At 41.0% G+C, this 20,422-nt stretch overlaps 1 pseudogene; it reads left to right on the forward strand.

Annotated features, from left to right (window-relative positions):
* Positions 1–859: 859 nt before the first annotated feature.
* Positions 860–2,125, forward strand: LOC118723021 (annotated as a pseudogene).
* Positions 2,126–20,422: the final 18,297 nt, after the last annotated feature.

Here is a 20,422-nt window from a genome sequence, read left to right on the forward strand (position 1 = left end):
TAGACAGTGGTGTACAACATTGTAGAATGTACTAACTTAGACTAAAGTGTACACTAAAATTGTGACTTTTATGTTGTATAAATTTCTATATTAAATTATTTAACTTAAATTAAAATTTTTAATTTAAATAATTCTATTTTGTAATTGAAAAAATATTAACTTGAAAATTAAAAGGGAAAAGATGACATCTACACTAAAACAGAAAAATGCTAATTGACTGTACCTTCACTATACCTACAGCCAATCAGGAGTGATATGCAAATTAAGCCAACAAAGATGGAGGGTAAATTTGCATACGCAGGAGGGGCCAGCTGTGCCTGAGGCTGCCAACTGGGACCAGGCCACCATCCGGGATCAGGCAAGCCAGGCAGGCAGTGCCTGACGTCACCCTCGGGATCCAATCCACCATCAGGGACCTGGTAGGCCAGGCGGGAAGCACCTGACATAGTCTGCAGGGTCCAGCTGATAGGTAAGCAGAGGGGGCAGAGTCCATGCCACCATTGGTAACCGGGCAGGCCTGGCACGCAGCACCTGACTCCATCTGCGTGTGGTGTCCAGGCCGCCATCGGGGACCAGGCTGGCTGGGCGGGCAGCGCCTGATGCCACTGGAGGTGTCCAATCCACCATGGGGGCCTGGGCAGGCCAAGTAGGCAGTTCCTGATGTCGCCTGCTGGGTCAAGGCAAAGCTGCAATAGGTAACTGGGAAAGGAGGGAGGTAGCGCCTGACGCCATCCAAGGTGTCCAGGCAGCCATTGGGACCCTGGATAGGTGGAGGTGGCCAGGATCTCTGGGATCACTGTCCTCCCCGGGGCTGCCTGTGGACACAGGTGAAGCAGGCCAGTTGAACATTTTAATGAAAATGGGATGCCTGTGCCCCAGCCCACCATGCTGGTCCCTGGAGAGAAGAGAGCAGTGGGCAGTTAGCAGGCACCGAGGCTTGGAAGGGACTGGGAGCAACCTGCAGGCGTGCTACCAGGAAGAGGTGCTGAACCATGAGGACACTGAGGGCTGGTTGATAGAGGTGCACAAAGGTGCAGATGACGGGCTCTTGCTGACGCTGAGCTTGAAAGCACACCAACAGCTTGATGAACAAAATTGCCTTTCTGAAGAAGGTGCATGATCACCAAGCTGCAGGTGCAGATCCAATATGCTCAGATCTCTGCAGAGATGGATATGTTCTCCAAATCTGACCTCTCTGCTTTGCTCACAGATATCAGCGCCCAGTATGAGAAGCTGGCTGCCATGAACATGCAGAATGCAGAAGAATGGTACAAGAGCTGCTTCACCATGCTGACCGAGAGCTCTGCCAAGAACACCTTGAGGGTGCACACCACCAAGAAGGAGGTGTCTGAAAGCCGCTGCCTGCTCAATGCCAAGACCCTGGAGATCAAAGCATGCTGGGGCATGAACTAAGCTCTGGGAAAGCAGCTGCAAGAGCTGGAGGATAAGCAGAACTCTGATGTTAGTGCTATGCAGGACACAATTAACTAGAAAGTGAATTGAGAACTACAGAGAATGAAATGGCATGACATTTTTAAAAATACCAGGACCTCCTCAATGTAGCTTTGGACATTGACATTGCAGCTTACAGGAAACTCTTGGAAGGTGAGGAGACCCAGCTCAGTTTCACCAGCATGGGAAGCATAGCCAGTGTCTACTCCCAGAGTCCCAGGTCTTTGGTAGATCTGCCTAAGGTGGTTTACAGACTAGCTCCTACTTGATGTCCACTCGCTCCTTCCCTTTTTAATACACCAGCCACATCCAGGAGGAGAAGATCGAGGTGGAAGAAGCCATTGAGGCTGCAAAAGCCCAAGAAGCTAAGGATGAACACCCCTCTGAAGGAGAAGCTGAAGAGGAGGAGAAGGAGAAGGAAATGGCTGATGAAGAGGAAGGAGAAGAGGAAGAAGGTGCCAAGGAAGAATTTGAGGATGTAAAGGAGCAAGAAGAAGAAGATGAAGATAAAGGAGAAGATGCCCAAGAAGCTGAGGATGAGAAGAAAGATGAAGGTGCTGGGGAGGAGGAAGTAACCAAGAAAAGATTGAGCCCCACTTTCCTTAATTATTTCAGGAATAATCTTCCTAAAACCAGGTCAACCCTGTCACCAACCAAGCAGTTGAGTTCCTGATACTATATGAATTAAGAAGTCAATATATGTAACATTCTGAGGTGACTCAGATTGGACATTAAAACTGCTATGACTTTTCTCCTTATACAGAGTATCTGTTTGCTTGAAGAGTGGCTACCTTGCAGAATGGGATGCCAGCCATGCATGGTTCATGCTTATGAGTTCAGGATCTATGACAATGTGAATAATTAAGATGTTTACAATGAAAACACATGAATACATGAATTCACTGATGTTAATGTTAAGCTTCATGTAAATAAAGTTACACTGAATGACAAAAAAAAATACATTAAGGGCCAGGAAACATTCAAAGAACTGGGGAACCATTCCCAAATCAGGAAGGGAAGATACAGGGTGTATATTATTGCTATGAATACAGTATTTACTACTACATACAACATATACAATATAGTGTATTAGATGCCTTCTTATTGTATGAAGTATATATCTCATTAAAGTAGTACTGGTACATATATTATAGTTATGGCAGTATGTCATATCTTATCTATATTAATAAAAGGATAATATGCTAATTAGACCATGAAACCTTCCAGAAGTCCTTCTGAAAAAAGCCATGGTGGCAGGGCTGAGGCAGAGGCAATTAGGGGTAATCAGGCCAGGAGGAGAAGGGAGTTGAGAGTGATCAGGCTAGGGGGGAGGGCAGTTGGGAGTGATCAGGCTGGTGGGGGGGGGTAGTTGGGGGTGAGCAGGCCAGCAGAGGGAGAGAGGACCAGTTGGGGGTGAGCAGGCCAGCAGGGGGATGCAGTTGGAGACAATCAGGGCAGCAAGCAGAGTAGTTAGGGGTGATCAAGCAGGCAGGCAGATGAGCAGTTAGGAGCCATCAGTCCTGGATTCTGAGGGGGTTATGCAACTGTCAGTTTAGGCCCAATCCCACAGGTGTCTCAGATTGAAGAGGATGCAGACCAAGCTGAGAGAGATACCTCCCCTCCTCCTCATGCACAAATTTTGTGCACCAGGTCACCAGTATGTCTAGAAAAAGGTAAATACCAAACAGCCTTGAATAATGTCCAGTAGGTCCTCAAATACTGTTGTTTCTGAAGCAGGCTTTTCTTATAACATTGATGAGGTTTCCTAGAAATCTGATTTTTGTTTATACCAATGAGCCTACCCATGGTAAAGTGGTTCAACTGGTTTTGTTATAGTCTATGTTGCTTAAGTCATAGAACACATCCACATATGAAATGAGGACTCACTGCAGTGTGTAGACTAAACCTACCCAGTACAGGTTGTCAAGTTCAGACATGGATAGTATCTGACATTGGCTTGCATCATAGAACATGCAGGAAGGCCCAAAAATGGCACACCAAGTGGCTAGCTTCAGACAGCATAGGAGCAGGATCCCATGAGCTTCACAAACAACATGTCCAAAGGTACATGTACAACAGCTTGCATGACATGTTCAGGGTTGAGCCTCACAGTTAGCCAACCAGAGAGTCAGTCCCACCCACAAATGGGCCAGTAGCAATAAAGACCCACTTACAAGAGGAGAACCTAATAAATGAATGAATAAATGAATTTGGCAATGTAGCAGGATGCATTATGTTTCTCTCTTTACTTGATGGCATTTTTATACACCAATAACAAATTCTCAGAAAGAGAAACTAGGCAAGCAATACCACTTACCACTGCAACAAAAATTTAAGAAAGTTAGGAATAAACTTAACCAAGGAGGTAAAAGACTTATACTCAGAAAACTACAAGATGTTGCAAAAAAGAGATACAGAAAGATATAAGCAAGTGGAAGAATATACTGTGTTCATGGATTGTTGGAATTAACATCATTAAAATATCCAGCCAAGCCAGGACCGGTTTGGCTCAGTGGATAGAGCGTCGGCCTGCAGACTGAGGGGTCCCGGGTTCGATTCCGGTCGAGGGCATGTACCTTGGTTGCAGGCACATCCCCGGTGGGGGGTGTGCAAGAGGCAGCTGGTCGATGTTTCTCTCTCATCGACGTTTCTAACTCTCTGTCCCTCTCAATTCCTCTCTGTATAAAATCAATAAAATATATATTTAAAAATAAATAAATAAATAAATAAATAAATAAGTAAATAAATAAAATATCCAGCCAAAACCGGTTTGGCTCAGAGGATAGAGCATCGGCCTGAAGACTGAAAGGTCCCGGGTTTGATTCCAGTCAAGGGCACGTACCTTGATTGTGGGCACATCCCCATTAGGGGGTGTGTAAGAGGCAGCTGATCGATGATTCTCTCTCATCAATGTTTCTATCAATAACTCTCTATCCCTCTCTCTTTCTCTCTATAAAAAAATCAACAATATATATATATATATATATATATATATATATATATATATATTTAATTCCATATTACCCAAGGTAATCTACAGATTTAATGCCATCCCTACTAAAATACCAATACCATATTTCACATATCTAGAGAAATACTCAAAAAATTTATATGGAACCAAAATACCCTGAATAACTGCAGCAATCTTGAGAAAGAAGAACAAAGTTGGAGGGTTCACAATGCCAGATATCTAGTTATACTGCAAAGCCACCATAAACAAAATAGCCTGGAACTGGCACAAGAACAGACAGACAGATGAATGGAACAGAACAGAGACCCCAGAAATCGACCCAACCCATTATGCTCAATTAATATTTGACAAAGGAAGCAAGAGCATACAATGGAGTGAAGGCAATCTCTTCAATAAATGGTGTTGGGAAATTGGATAGATACATGCAAAAAATGAAACTAGACCACCAACTTATACCATACACAAGAATAAATTCAGAATGGATAAAAGACTTAAATGTGAGTCATGAAACCATAAAAATCCTAGAAGGAACCATAGGCAGCAAAACTCAGACATCACTTGTTTATAGATACATCTTCTAGGGCAAAGGAAACTGGGGGAAAAATGAGACAACATCAAAAGAAAAAGTTTCTGCACAGAAAAAGAAACTATAGGCAAAATGAAAAGAGAGCCCACTGTATGGGAGAACATATTTGGCAACAATACATCTGATGAAGGTTTAATATCCAAAATATATAAGAAACTCATACAACTTAACTAAAGGAAGACAAACAATCCAATTTAAAAATGAGCAAAGAACCTTAATAAACACTTCTCCAAAGTGAACATACAAATGGCCAATAGACATAAAAAAAATGTTCAAAGTCACTGATCATCAGAGAGATGCAAACTGAAAGGACAATGAGATATCACCTCACACCTATCAGAATGGCTGCCGTTAACAAATCAGCAAATGACAAGTGCTGGTGAGGATGTGGAGAAAAGGGAACCCTAGTACACTGCTAGTGGAAATGCAGACTTGTGCAGCCACTATAGAAAACAGTGTGGAGTTGTTGTTTTTTAATAAAATATGAAACTGCCATTTGACCCAGTGATTCCACTCTGTATATATATCCTAAGTAACCCAAAACACCAACCAGAAAGAAATTATATACCCCTATTTTCATAGCAACATGATTTACAATAGCTAAGATCTGGAAACAGCCCAAATACCCATCAATAAATTTGTGGATAAAAGAGTTATGGGTTTTTTTATACCATGGAATACTATGCAGCAATGAAAAATAAGGACCTCTTACCCATTGAGACATCATGGAGGGACCTGGAGAGTATTATGCAAGCAAAATAAGCCAGCTAGAAAAAGACAAGTAACATGTGATCTCATTCATATGTAGAATCTAATGAACCAAATAAATGATTGAAGAATATAGGTCCAGAGACATACAAGTGACAGAAGTCAATTCCAGCATGTCATAATTGCAAGAGTTTCATTAAAAGGTTGATGGAACTTGGGGACTCAACAAGAGCTGAGTCACATATGTTATCAACTGCTGGAAATGGCTAACGGCATTTCCCCAAACCTGAAAAGGATGATTGATTCCTGCCAGACAGCTCAGGGCACCTTAATCTATGTGTTATTGCTTTCTTCTGGCCAACACCTGAACAGCTAGAGGTAATTCCCCAATCTGACATGAATTCTGTACCTAACCCTACCCTTTGATGTGTATATCTCCACCTTGTCTTAGGACAAATTGTGGTAATGAAAAGCAAGGGGTCCTGAGACAAGGAGAACTTGGTTTCTTCAGCCAAGTTCCTCTGCCCACCCCCCACCCCCAAAATGCCTTTCAAAATTATGTTTCACCTCTGGACTATTATTTAATTTATGCACAGCTCCTTCTCCAGGTTTCCTGAACCCTTCTAGATGTTGGATCAAGATCACTGGCATTATAGAAGCATAGAACAGAATGCAGAATCTCAGAGGGAAGGAGGGTTTTTAAGCATATGTGCATACATGTTCTTTATGAATAAACCATGGACACAGACAATAAGATAGTGAAAGCTTGGGGTAGGGGTGGGATTGGTCTAGAAAAGGTCAATGGGAGGAAGAGGACATATGTAATACTTTCAACAACAAAGATTAAAAAACACATAGCAGAGACAAATGGTTAGAATGTAAAATAATAACAGATTCCACTACACTAAGATTTTACTTGATTCAATGGTAAACAAAACAAGCCAATGTACTATTAAAAGAACTAATTTTTAACCATTATTGTGGTCAAGATAGTTTCAACCAAATACCTGCCCATCTTGAATTAGCTTTCTGTATTAGCATCATTTGCTTCTTAGAAAATTTAGTAAGATTATCCTGGGGCAAAGTTTCCACTAAAAGATGTAGTGACATTACCAATTTGTTATAACTCATGTTTCAATTATATCACACATACAAAATAAAAGTCCCAATAAAGGAAACTTCATGTCAACCAAACACCACATTAAAAAAAAAAAAATCCCCATCCGAGGATTTCATTTCTTTTTAGAGATAATGGAAGGGAGAAAGGGAGGGAGGGAGAGGGAAATGTGAGAGACACATCAATTGGTTGTCTCCCACAGGAGCCCGAACTGGGCTGAGGGGTGGGGGTCAAACCTGCAACCCAGGTGCAAGCCCTTGACTGGGAATCAAACCTGCGACCCTTAGGTATCTAGGCCAGTGCTCCAGCCACTGAGCCACACTGGACAGGACAAAACACCACAAATTTGAAATGATCAAATGCAACTTCAATTCAATGTTTAGTTAAGCAACTACTAGGAAATGTAAAAACAGCTCATGACCTCTTAAATATATTGTTGTTAGAGGTTAAGACACTTCTTAGGCTTTGATTTCTTTAACTGTAAAATTAAGGGGACTGAGACTAATTCTACTTAATGTTCTTTAGAACCATAAAAGTATTTCATTGTATTCAAGACAAGTCTGGCTACATGAAAACATGTATTAGTAAGTATAATTTCTATAGCGATAAGATAAATCAGGTTACATTATGGCTTTAACTAAAAAATCAAGGAAAATAAATTAACTTTCGGGTTGTTTGATCATCTTTAAAACTGGGAAACAATAGTAGTCATCTCATGGTTACCATGAAGCTGAAAAGGAGTGTTTAGGCAAATACCTGAAACTGTATGCAAGTGATAAACCACTATCTGTGAGACTCATTGAAGAGTAAATGGCTTTACAGGGGCATGAAAATTACACAATTGAACTCTCTACAGAATAGAGTCCCATGAATCCTATCTACCCCTGTCTGCTCTTTCCACTACACTATATGAATTGTCATAAATTAGACTGCTTTGCTTATGTCTGAAAAAAATGCATTATCTTTCAGTTGTGCTAATCAAGAGCAGTAAGTAAACAAAAAGTCAACTCTTTTCTTACCAGTAAACTTAAAAAGGGGATAGATGAGTCACTGTGTAAATTAAAATTGAAAGCCCTTAAAAAAGGGCTATTTCTTTTGAATAGCCCCCTCTTCCCATGCCGCAGTTTCCAACTCATCAGCCACTCTCCAGGGAGCCTGCTACCCTGTTTTCCTGAAAATAAGACAGTGTCTTATATTAATTTTTGCTCCCAAAGATGCGCTAGGTCTTATTTGCAGGGGATGTCTTATTTTTCCATGAAGAAGAATACGGTACACATTTATTGCTAAATGAAAATAAAGGAAATTTATTACCTGTATACGGTACGGTAGTACTGTAGTTGTCAACACAAACCAGACAAACTGTGCATCCTACAGTATCAAGAATTTACTCATTTATTCAATGACAATCATGTTATCATCTTCTGGAACATCATCATAACAATCCAATTCCTGAATGTCCTGGTGAATTTCTTGTGACTCCATTTCTTTCACAATCAGTGGACCAAATCTCTCATGTTTAGCAATAGCACTGTCTTTAAATGAGTACTTCTTGTCAAGGTAGCCTGCTCACAGTGCATTTGCAATGCAATTGTCAGTGATTTTCTCCCATGAATTCTTCACCCAAGTCACAACTTTTTGCAGTTTAGGTTCCACAAAGTTTCCACACTGATTTCTCTACATTCTATTTTCAATGTAGTCATTAATTTCCATGCTCAAATTGTCTTTGAATGGCTTGTTTATGGCAATATCAAGAGTCTGGAGATAGGCCGTCATTCCTGCGGGAATCATTCTCTGATCTATTTTTATTTTTCGTGAAGAAGAAATGTCTTCATGTCTTTAGTGCGGTGAGTGCTGGCTGCATCCCACACTAGCAGACCTCTTTGGTTCTCTCGCATAACAAGCGGCAGCATTAAATCGATCCACTTCCTTATAACTGCTTGTGTGGCCTAGGCTTTTTCAGTTTCAAGAATAAAACACCCAAAACACATTCAATCTTTTCCTTCTTGCCCTTAGAAATGATTAAAGGTGGGATTTTAGTGCCATCCAGAGGAATTTCCAAAATACAGGAAACACATGCACTTTTGTAATCAGTGGAGGGAATGTACACTAAGGAGGCACCCGCTGTTCAATTGTTGTTTGAGATGATTGGCCCATAAACACTGCAGTTTCATCCATAGCAATCATGTTGGAAAGATTGTATTTAGAGAAGTCAGCATCATCAATAAAGGACTTGAATGCAAGTGCTCGCTTAATAACTTGAGTATCTTCCAACCTAAACAATGTTGTACTGGTGGATCTTCTTAAAGACAGTTCACTTCGCTGAAGGAAATTACCCAGCCAGTATTGTGATGCTTTGAAGTCTTCGGGGGCTATGTCAAACTGTGGTGCCATTGCAAGGGCAAATTCTCGAATCTGAGCCCTATTCACAACCAAAGCCTTTGCTCTCCTGTCAACAACCCATTCACAGATCAGGTCTTCCAGCTCAGAAAATAATGGTTGCCTACCTGATCTACACTTGTGCTTTTTAGCATTTCCCTTGTCCACTTGTTCAATGAGGTTACCATACTCTGCTTGCCATTTTCGGACCAATTGGATACTCAACATCTTCTCTTTGCAGAAAGCAGTAAGATTTTGGCCCCAAGTGTCTTCCATGATTCCTTTCTTGTACTCCACGGAGTACCTTTTTCTTTTTGCGCTAATTTCTAGGGGTAAAAAAAAGGAATTGGGGTTTCAAGATGGGAGAGGGGGATCACTTAAAATGACCCAGGGGGGATGAGAGGGGGGAAATCAAAATGGCACAGGAGAATCAGAGGGGGGATTACCATTTTAGTAACCCCTTTTGATCCTCCTGTGTCATTTTGATTGCCCTCTCTGATCCTCCTGTGTCATTTTAAGTGATCCCCCTCCCCCCACCCCTGTGCCACTGAACATCTTCACCAGACATCCCCCCTACCCCTTTATCAGTCATTTACCCCCTGGGGACTGCCTGAGGACTGTCACTGGGCTTCCTGGGGCCTGGATCTGGGCTGGAGCAGGGTCTGCCACTGACTGAGAACCTTCAGTCATCATGAGGGCTGCCGCAAGCATCAGGTAGTGTCACCAGAGACAGACCAGCACTCACCACCTTTGCCGCATCTTGTCTGCTCTAATCCTCCAGTTCTTCTACACAGATCTGCAAAAGTCTCCTCCTCTTTCCCTCCCGCGCTCACCGCTCACTCCGACCTCTGCTCCGCCTCCACACAGCAGTGATGTCAGGACTCCGAGTAATGTCACTGGTTGCTAAATGCCAGTCGGGGCGGCCCTAGCGACCAGTTTACGGTAAATTAATTTTCATTCTGAGACAGAGCCTAGGGGGGGCCTTATTTTCAGGGGGATGCCTTATATTTCACTCAGAAGGAAACCTGTAAGTAGGTGTTATTTTTGGAGGATGTTTTATTTTTGGGGAAACACAGTAGTCAAGTATTCTCTTCATCTTCATTTTCCCAACTCCATTTAAAAGGTAAATACACAAAAAATATGCATCCAAATAAAAGCAGACAGAGAGAGAGAGAGAGAGAGAGAGAGAGAGAGAGAGAGAGAGAGAGAGAGAGAGAGAGAGAGATTCAGATATACAGTGTAGGGATTTAACAGGATCCTACAAAATAAACAAATCCAGGTGGTCAAAACTGCTTTTCCAATCTGGAACAGAATGAGGAAACTTGAGAGGTAAAACCCTTCAGTGGGATCAGGTGGAGAAAACCTTTACAGTGGGAAAGACCTGGGGAAGGAGGAACTGTATCTGGGCAAACCATATATACCTGGCTCCTTGGACATGGGAAGGGTTGGTGGGGAGGTGCTGCATGGAACCCCAGTCTGTTACATGACTGTCTCTCTCCCAATAGCTGCTGCCTCTGATTTAGCCAAGATTGCAGTCAGTGAGGCGCTCTGTATCCTCTATGGCCCCACCCCATGTCAATCATGGCTACCACCCTGTGGTTCTTGCACCAAGCCCCCCAGGCTGCCAGCTCCATCCCAGGCCCTGCTGCCAACAGCAAGCAAGCCCAGCCCTGAAGGCTGCTAGCTCCACCTCCAGCAGGGCCCTGCAGTTGGTTGGACCCTTGAAAGCAACAGAGAGGAATGAAGCTGGAGTCCTGAGCAATTTATGGTGATACGGTTAACTAATTCCCTCTACTAAGTGAGACAGTTAGCAAAGGGATATACTGTTACTTAAAATGCTGTTACACATCACAAGTCAATTATTTTCAGGGTTTTTTATGACTCAGGTGCTTATGTTCTGCATATTTATACATGAAAACATGGAGAGTTTAAAGGACTTGCATAAGTTCCTAACTCTAATAGTGGTGAGCTTCGAATCAAGCAGAAAAAAATTGAAAATGTATAATTTTTATCAATTTTAACTAAATTCTCTAAACACTATAAATGTTGCTGTTGCTTAGATGCATATTTTTATGTATCAAGTTTTTAAATTGCAAACAAAATGGAAATCTGCTTAAATTGTATTAAAAGCCATAAGACCTTTCTGATTAAAATTTTTTAAATTTCTGAATTATTTATTGGAAGAAAAAAATGTCATTAAAATATTTATGGACCTAGGGTTAGATGTTATGACCACCGTATCTCTGTTTTCTAAGAAAACAATAGAAAAAATAGATATTTTTAAAATTTATGTTTCAATTAAAATTTACATTCAATATTATTCTGCACTAGAGGCCTGGTGCATGAAATTCCTGCAGGATCGGCTTCTTCTGGCACCCAGGACCTGGGATTCCCTCACAGCATGGCTTAGTCCGGAAGGTTGTCAGAAAGGATGCCCCGAAGGAAGTACAGTCTAACTAGCATGTTAGGCTTTTATTATTATAAATTAGTTTAGATTTATAGTATAGCAGTTAGACAATCATATAATTTACAAAGTGGTCATCCACTATTTCAGTTGCCCATTTGTCACCAAGCATAGTTATTGCAATATTATTGTCTATATTCCCTGTTCTGTCCTTTACATCCATATGATGTATTTTTTAATCCCTTCACCTTTTTCACCCAGCTCCCAAACCCTCTCCCATTTGACAACTATTAGTCTGATCTCTGTATTCATGATCAGTTTCTATTTGGTTTGTTTATTTTGCTTTTTAGATTCCACATGTAAGTGAAATTATATGGTATTTGTCTTTATCTGAGTTATTTCACTTACCATAAAACCCTCTAGGTCAATGCATGCTGTTGTAAATGGTAAGATTGCATTCTTTTTTTGGTCAAGTAATATTCCATTGTATATATGTACCACCACTTTTTTATCCACTTGTCTATTAATGGGTACTTGGGTTGTTTTCATGGTTTGGCTATTGTAAATTATACAGCAGTGAACATTGGGTGCATGCATATATCTTTTGAATTACTGTTTTGGGATTCTTTGGATATAAACACAGGTCATAGGCAGTTTCATTTTTATTTTTTTGAGGTCCCTCCATAATATTTTATGTAGTGGCTGCACCAATCTGTAAATCTGCATTCTCACCAGTAGTACATGAGGATTTTCCTTTCTATACATCCTAACCAGCACTTGTTGTTTTTTAATTTATTGATGGTAGCCATTCTGGCAGGTGCGAGGTGACACCTCACTGTAGTTTTAATTTTCATTTCTCAGATCACTAGTGACATTGAGCATTATTTCATATGTTTGCTGGCCATTTGTATTGATATGTCCTCTTTGGAGAAGTGTCTCTTCAGGTCCATAGCACATTTTTTAATTGATTTGTTTATGTTTTTAGCATTGAGTTGTCTGAGTTGTTTATAAATATTGGATATTAATTCCTTATCAAATGTATCATTGACAAATATGTTTTCCAGTTTAGTATGTTGTCTTTTCATTTTGTTGATGGTTTCATTGGCTGTATAAAAACTTTTTAGTTTGATGTAGTCCATTTGTTTATTTTTTTACTATTGTTTTCTTTGCCCAAGAAGCTATATCTAAAAAGAAAAAAAAAAGAAAAAAAATATATATATATATTGCTAAAAGAAATGTTAGAGATTTTACTATGTTTTCTTCTAAGAATTTTATGATTTCTAATCATACATATAAGTCTTTAATACATTATTAGTTTATTCTTATTGTATATGGTATAAAAAGGTGATCTATTTTAAGTTTTTTGCAAGTATCTATTCAATTTTTCCAACACCATTTATTCAAGAGACTATCTTTACCCCATTGTATTACCCCCCACTAAATGAAACATTAAGTTGACTACTGACTAGAGAAATATCAATCATTCAATAAGTGAAAGGTACTATCATTATTAGTATAAAAAGCATTGCTTCAAAGCGATTCAACAGAATATTTCCTGTGTAATTAGTTAGAAACTAGTGTTAGTTGAAATGATCCAGGACCTGTTTTTTTCTTTTTTTTATTTGAACTAGTTAGTTTAACTCTAGTTTGAACATTGATTGTCCTTGAAAATAATATAGACAAGAGAGTAAGTATATTCTTAACCTTTTATAAATAAATATTACCAAAAATATATTTTAAAAAAGTGTGTCAGTTTTCCTTTATTTTTTTTAAATTCTCATCCAGGATATATCTCTTGACTTATAGAGGGAGGGAGGGAGGGAGGGAGGGAGGGAGGGAGGGAGAAAGAGAAAGAGAGAGAGAGAGATCAATCAGTTGTGTCCCATACACTCCCTAATCAGAAATCAAACCTGCAACCTAAGTATGTTCCCAGACCGGGAATGGAGCTTGCATCCTTTTTGGTGTTCAAGACAATGTTCCAGCCAACTGATCCATGGAGCCAGGGTGGGTCACCTTAAGCATTAAAAATTAATTTGTTTTACCAGAACACATAGGAATAATAAGAATAGCACAAATGCACTTAATTTGAATTAATAAAGTTTAATTCAAGCTGAATAGAAAAATAGAGCTTTTTGTTTGAAAGCCTGGAAAATATATGAACATGGATTTTAGGTTATATCCTTAGGGAAGAATAACATAATTTAGTCTTCTTTCTCCTACAAAATACTGCCATTACTTTTTTAGTTGTCCCTGGCCAACAAAAAGCCAAATTCGTACTCTGTGTATTATGTGTGAGGGAAGGATTGTCTTAATGGAGGGCACCATCTGCTGGTTGTAAGAGGTACTGGTTGTGAGAAGACTGCTATTTGCTGGTAAGCACTCTTCACAACCTTTTATTTTCCTTTTAATTTCACCTCAAACCTGTCGTAAAGTATCAGATGGGAAAACAGCTTTTTTTATAAACATGGCCCAGTTGGGATTTTTGTAGTGGTTTGATTTGACTTTTGTGATTCTGAAATTGCTGTCACAGATTGAATTTTTAAAGAAAAATCATCATGCTAATAGATCTCTGTCTTTATTTCTTCCCCGATCAATTAAAAAATATATGGCTATTGTTACCCCTATTTCTCTTGCCTCTAGTCAATGCTTTGTTCTTTCTATTTATTTAAAGGATCTTAAATATTTTCACTGTTGTCTCTTATTTAGTTTAATTTTTATGAACATCTATTTACATCTGATAATTTCAGAGTGAAGAATGTTTTCTTGATTTTTTTTCCTTTCAACAGCTATTAATCTTACTTAATAATAGAGTAATATGCAAATTAACCATCACTCCACTACACCCACCAGCCAATTAGAGCAAGTATACAAATTAACCCAACAAAGATGGTGGTTAATTTGAATATGCGGAGGGGGAAGGAGTGAAGACTGAAAACAGCATAGAAGGAAGAGGCAGGGAAAGTGGAAAGCAAGGCGGCTGTGGCTGCTGGAGGAAAAGCACTGGCAGTGCAACAGCAGCTCTCACAGCCGCATGGAAGTGGCAGCAGTGGGCACAGAGGGTTGGGTGGGCAGAGCTGGGCACACAGCAGCTGGTGTGCAAGGCCCGGCAGTGTGCAGCTGTGGAGGCAAGGCGGCAGGCACTGCAGGTCAGGCATGCGGGGTAAGGTGCACAGTGGTGGTGGCCGCATGCACTGCCCTGAAGACTGTGGCGGCGGTGGCCGCGGGTGCAGTGGGGCAGGCGGGACGGGTGGGACACGTCCCACCCTGCCCACTGCAGCAGGAGAGGTGAGAGAGGGAGGTGGCGGCGGCGGGAGGGAAACCTGCCAGAAGTCTTACAGGAATATTTCTGCAATGGGTCGCTAGTATAATATAAAACAGTAATGTGTTTCCTTTAATTAATGACCATATTATTTTAATTTATTCTAAGGTTGTATAAACACTTTAATATAAGGATATTTCTTGTGTTTTAGTTACTATTCATATGGACATAAAATATAAATATTTATAACAATATACATACACTATTTTTTTTTTAAATTAACTGCTTTCTTAATGTATTTGTTTCAAATTACTCTTTAGAAGAAAGGAAATTTTAACTTTATACTTAAAGGAACTAGAGAAACAACAGGTGAGCACAAGAAAGGAAATAATAAAGATCAGAGCAGAAGTTTTAAAAATAGACTCTTAAGGAGATACAAAAGATCGATGCAACCAAGATCAAGTTCTTTAAAGAGGTAAAATGATTGACAGATCTTTAATCAGATTCATCAAGAAAAAATGATCCCTAGCCAATGATGCTCAGTTGATAGGAGCATTGTCCTGTAGTCCAAAAGGTTGCAGTTTGATTCCCAGTCAATGTACATTCCTAGGTTGCTGTCTAGATCCCCAGCCCCCTCAAGGCATTTACAAGAAACAACCAATCAATGTTTCTCTCTCTCCCCTTCTCTCTAATAATCAATGAAAATATCCTCAGGTGAGAATTAAAAAAAAAAAAAAAAAAGAAAGAAAGAAAAAAGAAACAAGAGAGATGGCCCAAAAAATAAAATCATCAAGGAAAAAGAAGTAACAACTGACACCACAGAAATACAAAGGATTATAAGAAAATATTATGCACTATTATATGCCAAATTGAACAATCTGGATCAAATGCATAAATGCATAAATGCAGAGAAACATGCAATCTCCCAAACTAAATCTGGACGAACCAGAGAATCTGGACAGACTACAACCAGCAAAATGGAAGCAATAATCAAAATCACCCAATGAACAGAAGTCTTGGACTGGATGGTTTCATAAGTGAATTTTACCAAAAATAAAAAGAAGAGCTAGCACCTATCTTTCTCAAACTATTTCAAAAAAATTCAAAATAAGGAAAGGTTCCCAAGCTTATTTTATGATGTCAGCATAATCCTAATTATAAAAGTAGGTAAAGACACTGCAAAGAAATAAAATTATAAGCCAATATTCCTCATGAATATACATGCTAAAATCCTCCACAAAATATTAGCAAACCAGATCCAGCAATTCATTAAAAGATCATACACCATGATCAAGTGAACTTTATTCTAGGATGCAAGGTTGATACAATGTCCACAAATCAATAAATGTGAATACCATATAAGCAAAATGAGGAATAAAAAATTATTTAGTAATATCAAATAGAAAAGCCATTTGTTAAAATTCCACAACCATCTTATTTAATAAAAAGAAAATATGCTAATCACCCTCACACCATCGCAAAGATGGCAGTATCTGCAGCCATTAATGAGGGAATATGCTAATTGACTGCCCTACCCTCAAAGATGGTGATGTCCACAGCCACAAGATGGAAGAGCCCAGTCACCTCAGCCCCGCTGGGGGAACAGGTACGTGGCAAGGCCAGGCATGCCCCAAGGTGGGCCCAGCCTTGCTATGTGCCTGCCTCCAGAGTCCTCCAGTCCCATCAGCCCCCCAGCTTCCCAGGGCCACCCAAAGCTCAGGTAACAAGGGTCGGCTAAGGCACTGCTGGCAGTGGCAGCAACAGAGGTGCTATGGGGGCGACAACTTCCCCTGGGTGCTGGGTCACCTCCAACCCCTGAGGACTCCCAGACTATGAGACTGGGCAGGTCAGGTTTGGGGACCCCCCCTCCCCCAGTGCATGAATTTTTATGCACCAGGCCTCTAGTTTATGATAAAAACTCAGCAAAGAGGAAATAGAAGGAGCTAGATATTGCCAATCTTGGAGTCAGAAATGTGACATCTCTGAAAACATTCTCAATTTGACCAGGTTTTGAGGGATATGAGACAGCTGGGAATCATGAGAAAGACAGGAGGGGCCTTATGAGGTCTAAGGGTAGAACAATTCAAACCTCCTCCTCAAGAGCTGTGAGGAGACTGCCAGACCCAGGCCTATGCCTGGTGGGCTGAAGCAGGTTCTATACAACCTGCCTAGAGAGCCGGACAGTTGGGGGTGGATGCTCAGATTTGAATTCCCATGCAAGGATCAACCTGTGGCCTCTGTCAGATATTTCCATAGGTTCAACCATGTAAGAGAGGACTGGCCACAGGCAGGGATTCTGGATGACACATAAAGCTGCAGATCTCTAGAGCAGCGTTTTTCAACTGCTGTTCCGTGGCACACTAGTGATGTTGCCTGGTGTGCCGTAGGTGCAGACAAGACAAGAATTTTATAATTTTTCACTATTTTGTTTACTTAATATTTCATAATAAAGTAATTATAAAATACTTTCTTTGTGTTTATTTGATTCCTATTCAAGAGAATTACTTTATATATAGCCAATATAGGCACAAAGTTAAATTTTTTAACATTTTCTAATGGTGGTGTGCCTCGTGATTTTTTTCATGAAACAAGTGTGCCTTTGCCCAAAAAAGGTTGAAAAACACTGCTCTAGAGCACTACAGAAAAAGAGAGTGTGGTTCCCTAATGCCAGCTCTCATGGGATTCATTGGCCCTCCAAGCCTGGGTCATGCCAGGAATCAGCTTGTGAGAAGCACCTGGGAGAGCTCCCATCCACCGACAGCCTGTGTATCTTCCCAGAGCAGTGCCATCAAAAGTCTGGCCAAATCGACTTCCCCATTTCCCATCAAGAGTGCAGTGCAGGGAATCACTGACCCTATGATAAGATCTGCTGGTCTGCCGTTTCATGGGCATACAAGTTGTGGATGCCTGAGAATAGGTCTGTGGGAACTAGCTGTGCATGTGCTTTCCTCAGTGACTAGGCATCCAGGCATCCTGAGATTGATGTCTGAGTCTGAGACATGTAAGAATAGTTTGGGATACAACTGGCAGCCCCTGGGGGACATTCTGGGCTGCCAAAATCCATCCAGCTCCAAGACAAGAGTTATGAATTCCTCTGAAGTCAGATCTCAAAATCTTGGAGGGAGATCTCCTGGGATCTTGAAATACATTCCAGACCTACCCAGGGTCCCATGGGATAAGTCACAGTTGGAAATCATAATTGCCTGACAGGCCACAAGGCAAAAGGAAAGCAGGACTATGGGGTCTGACCATAACCACCATTCAAACTTCATCAATGTCCAAATGTTGGGAACTTCTGGCCATGGATATTGCCTGGCAGACCAGGGCAGGCTGTATCCAACAGGCCCACATGGCCTGATGAGTAAGGTTAGATGTGTGATGCATGGGCCAGTCTGACAGCTCCCAGGCTCGCTGAGATCTGTCCCTGGATATGGCCGAAGACAGGGGCTTTGGGAAACACTGCATGCTGCCAACGTTCAGCCTGATCCCAAACAGAGGTGCCTTTTCCCTTGAAGCCAGATCTCTCTGGAACTCTTTAGCCTTGACATATATGGCAGTGCAGCTTCTGAGGAACTCCTGGGAGATCTCTCTCCACAGAGGCCCTGGGTGTCTTTCTGGCACAACAACATACAGAGCATGGCTGAAACAACCTTTCTTACTCAGCATCATGAGTGTGGTGGGGCAACCGCTGGCCCTAAGATGACTGCTAATCTGGGTGGCACCCATTTCACAGACCAAGAAGTGCTGGGTGTCTGACATCTGGTGCCACAGAAACCAAGTCACATGCATTGTTCAGTGCTGACTGGCCTTCCCAGCTCTAAGGCACTGGTCCTCAGGTCAGAGCCAGGAAGGGATATTCCGGGCCACAGATGGGAGATTCCGGGGGACTCAGTCCCATCTTCCCACGTTCATCTGGCTCCGAACCAGACTCGTCAATTCTGAAGCCATATTATTGAGAATATTAGAGTAAGATCTGCTGGGATCTTAGAAGCCATTCCAATTTGGTCAGGGCTGTAGGAATTGCAAGATGGCTGGGAATCATGTCTACCAGGTCCCTGGGCAAAAAACAACAGAGCCTTCTAGGGCCTGGGAATAAGCACAACCCACTTCCTTAAAGAGCTATGAAAATATAAGGGATTAGGATACACACACTCTGCAGGAGTCATTTAGAAAAACCTGCTTGTGAAGGTGTAGATGAGACAGGCCCTGAATTTTAGCAGGCAGATTATAGGGGACAAAGTAGCAAAGAGGATGACAGAAGTAGACTTAGATGACAAAGTTTACCTCTGGAGGAATAGTCCATAGAAGAGTTAAACAGGGATGTAGAGGAACTGTTGAGAGGAAACTGAGAAGACAAGAAGGAAACAGACTGTGAAGCCCCGGTGTGCCGAGATTCAAAGAAAAAAAAAAGTCATATTTCCACATAAATAGGGAAAAGACATTGAGGACTTTTGAGCAAATGCACATTATCCCTGGAGGGACACAGATCCACAGACCACAGATTGAGGTCAATATACAGATGTTTTATTTTCTGCTGGGGACTGTGTTTTATTGTAATTTTAAAATTAATTTATTCTCTATCAATAGTGCCTGTTTATCTCTGGTTTGCAACAAGAATCATCCATTCTATTGCTTTACGACCACTGATTTATGTATTTATGTATTTATGTTACCTATCTATCCATACAAATCACATGGGGCTTTAACATCTGATTAAATAAGACTTAGAAAAAAGTTAACCTGGGATAGAGGATGCCATAAGGGTTGAAAGAAGAGACAGTGAGGAGGGGTGAATTCTACACACATGTACCTAGAACTCCCTTCTAGATGTAACCTGGGCTGTGGTGCTACAGCCTCGAGGTTGGAAGATCAGGTGTGAAGGAAGGCAAGCCTGAACTCTGCTGCCAACTTGACACTTATCAGAGGGCAAGTCCTGTATTGCACATGGGACACAAATACATTTTAAGGAGAAATGGTTTCAGATGTGCAGCACAAATTCAAATTTGCCATAAAGAGTAAAATGAAAGGAATGCATACTTTTCCCTCACTACTCTGTATAGACCACATTTAGGGATTTGAGGAAAATCACAGATACATTTCCCATGGCATGTAACAAGCAAATCATGACACCTCATTCTTTAGGGGCATTATATTGTGGTCATAGCCATCCCATCAGGTCTGCTGCCCTCTGGTCTGCCCTTGCTCACATACTTATCACTGTGTCCATGGGACTACTAGGTGGGGCTCTGTCTATGTCAAGCCATGTAACAAGGACACTGTGGGAAAATGCCTGGCATCAGAGGGCGTGCATAGAAAGAGCTATTTGGGAGGAATAAGTTCATTTATTTTTAAATATATTTTTATTGTTGATTATATTATAGATGTCTTCCATTTCCTCTCCCTTCCCCCTTTAGCTCCTACTGACTGCTCCAGTTCTTCACTATCCTATTGCCCATGTCTTTGCATATCCTATATAATAAAGAGTAATATGCAAAATGATGGTCACACCTTCACAAGATGGCTGCCTATGATCAGGTTGGCAGGGAAGT

This window comes from Pipistrellus kuhlii, unplaced genomic scaffold (assembly GCF_014108245.1).
Source record: "Pipistrellus kuhlii isolate mPipKuh1 unplaced genomic scaffold, mPipKuh1.p scaffold_m20_p_2, whole genome shotgun sequence".
NCBI lineage: Eukaryota > Metazoa > Chordata > Mammalia > Chiroptera > Vespertilionidae > Pipistrellus > Pipistrellus kuhlii.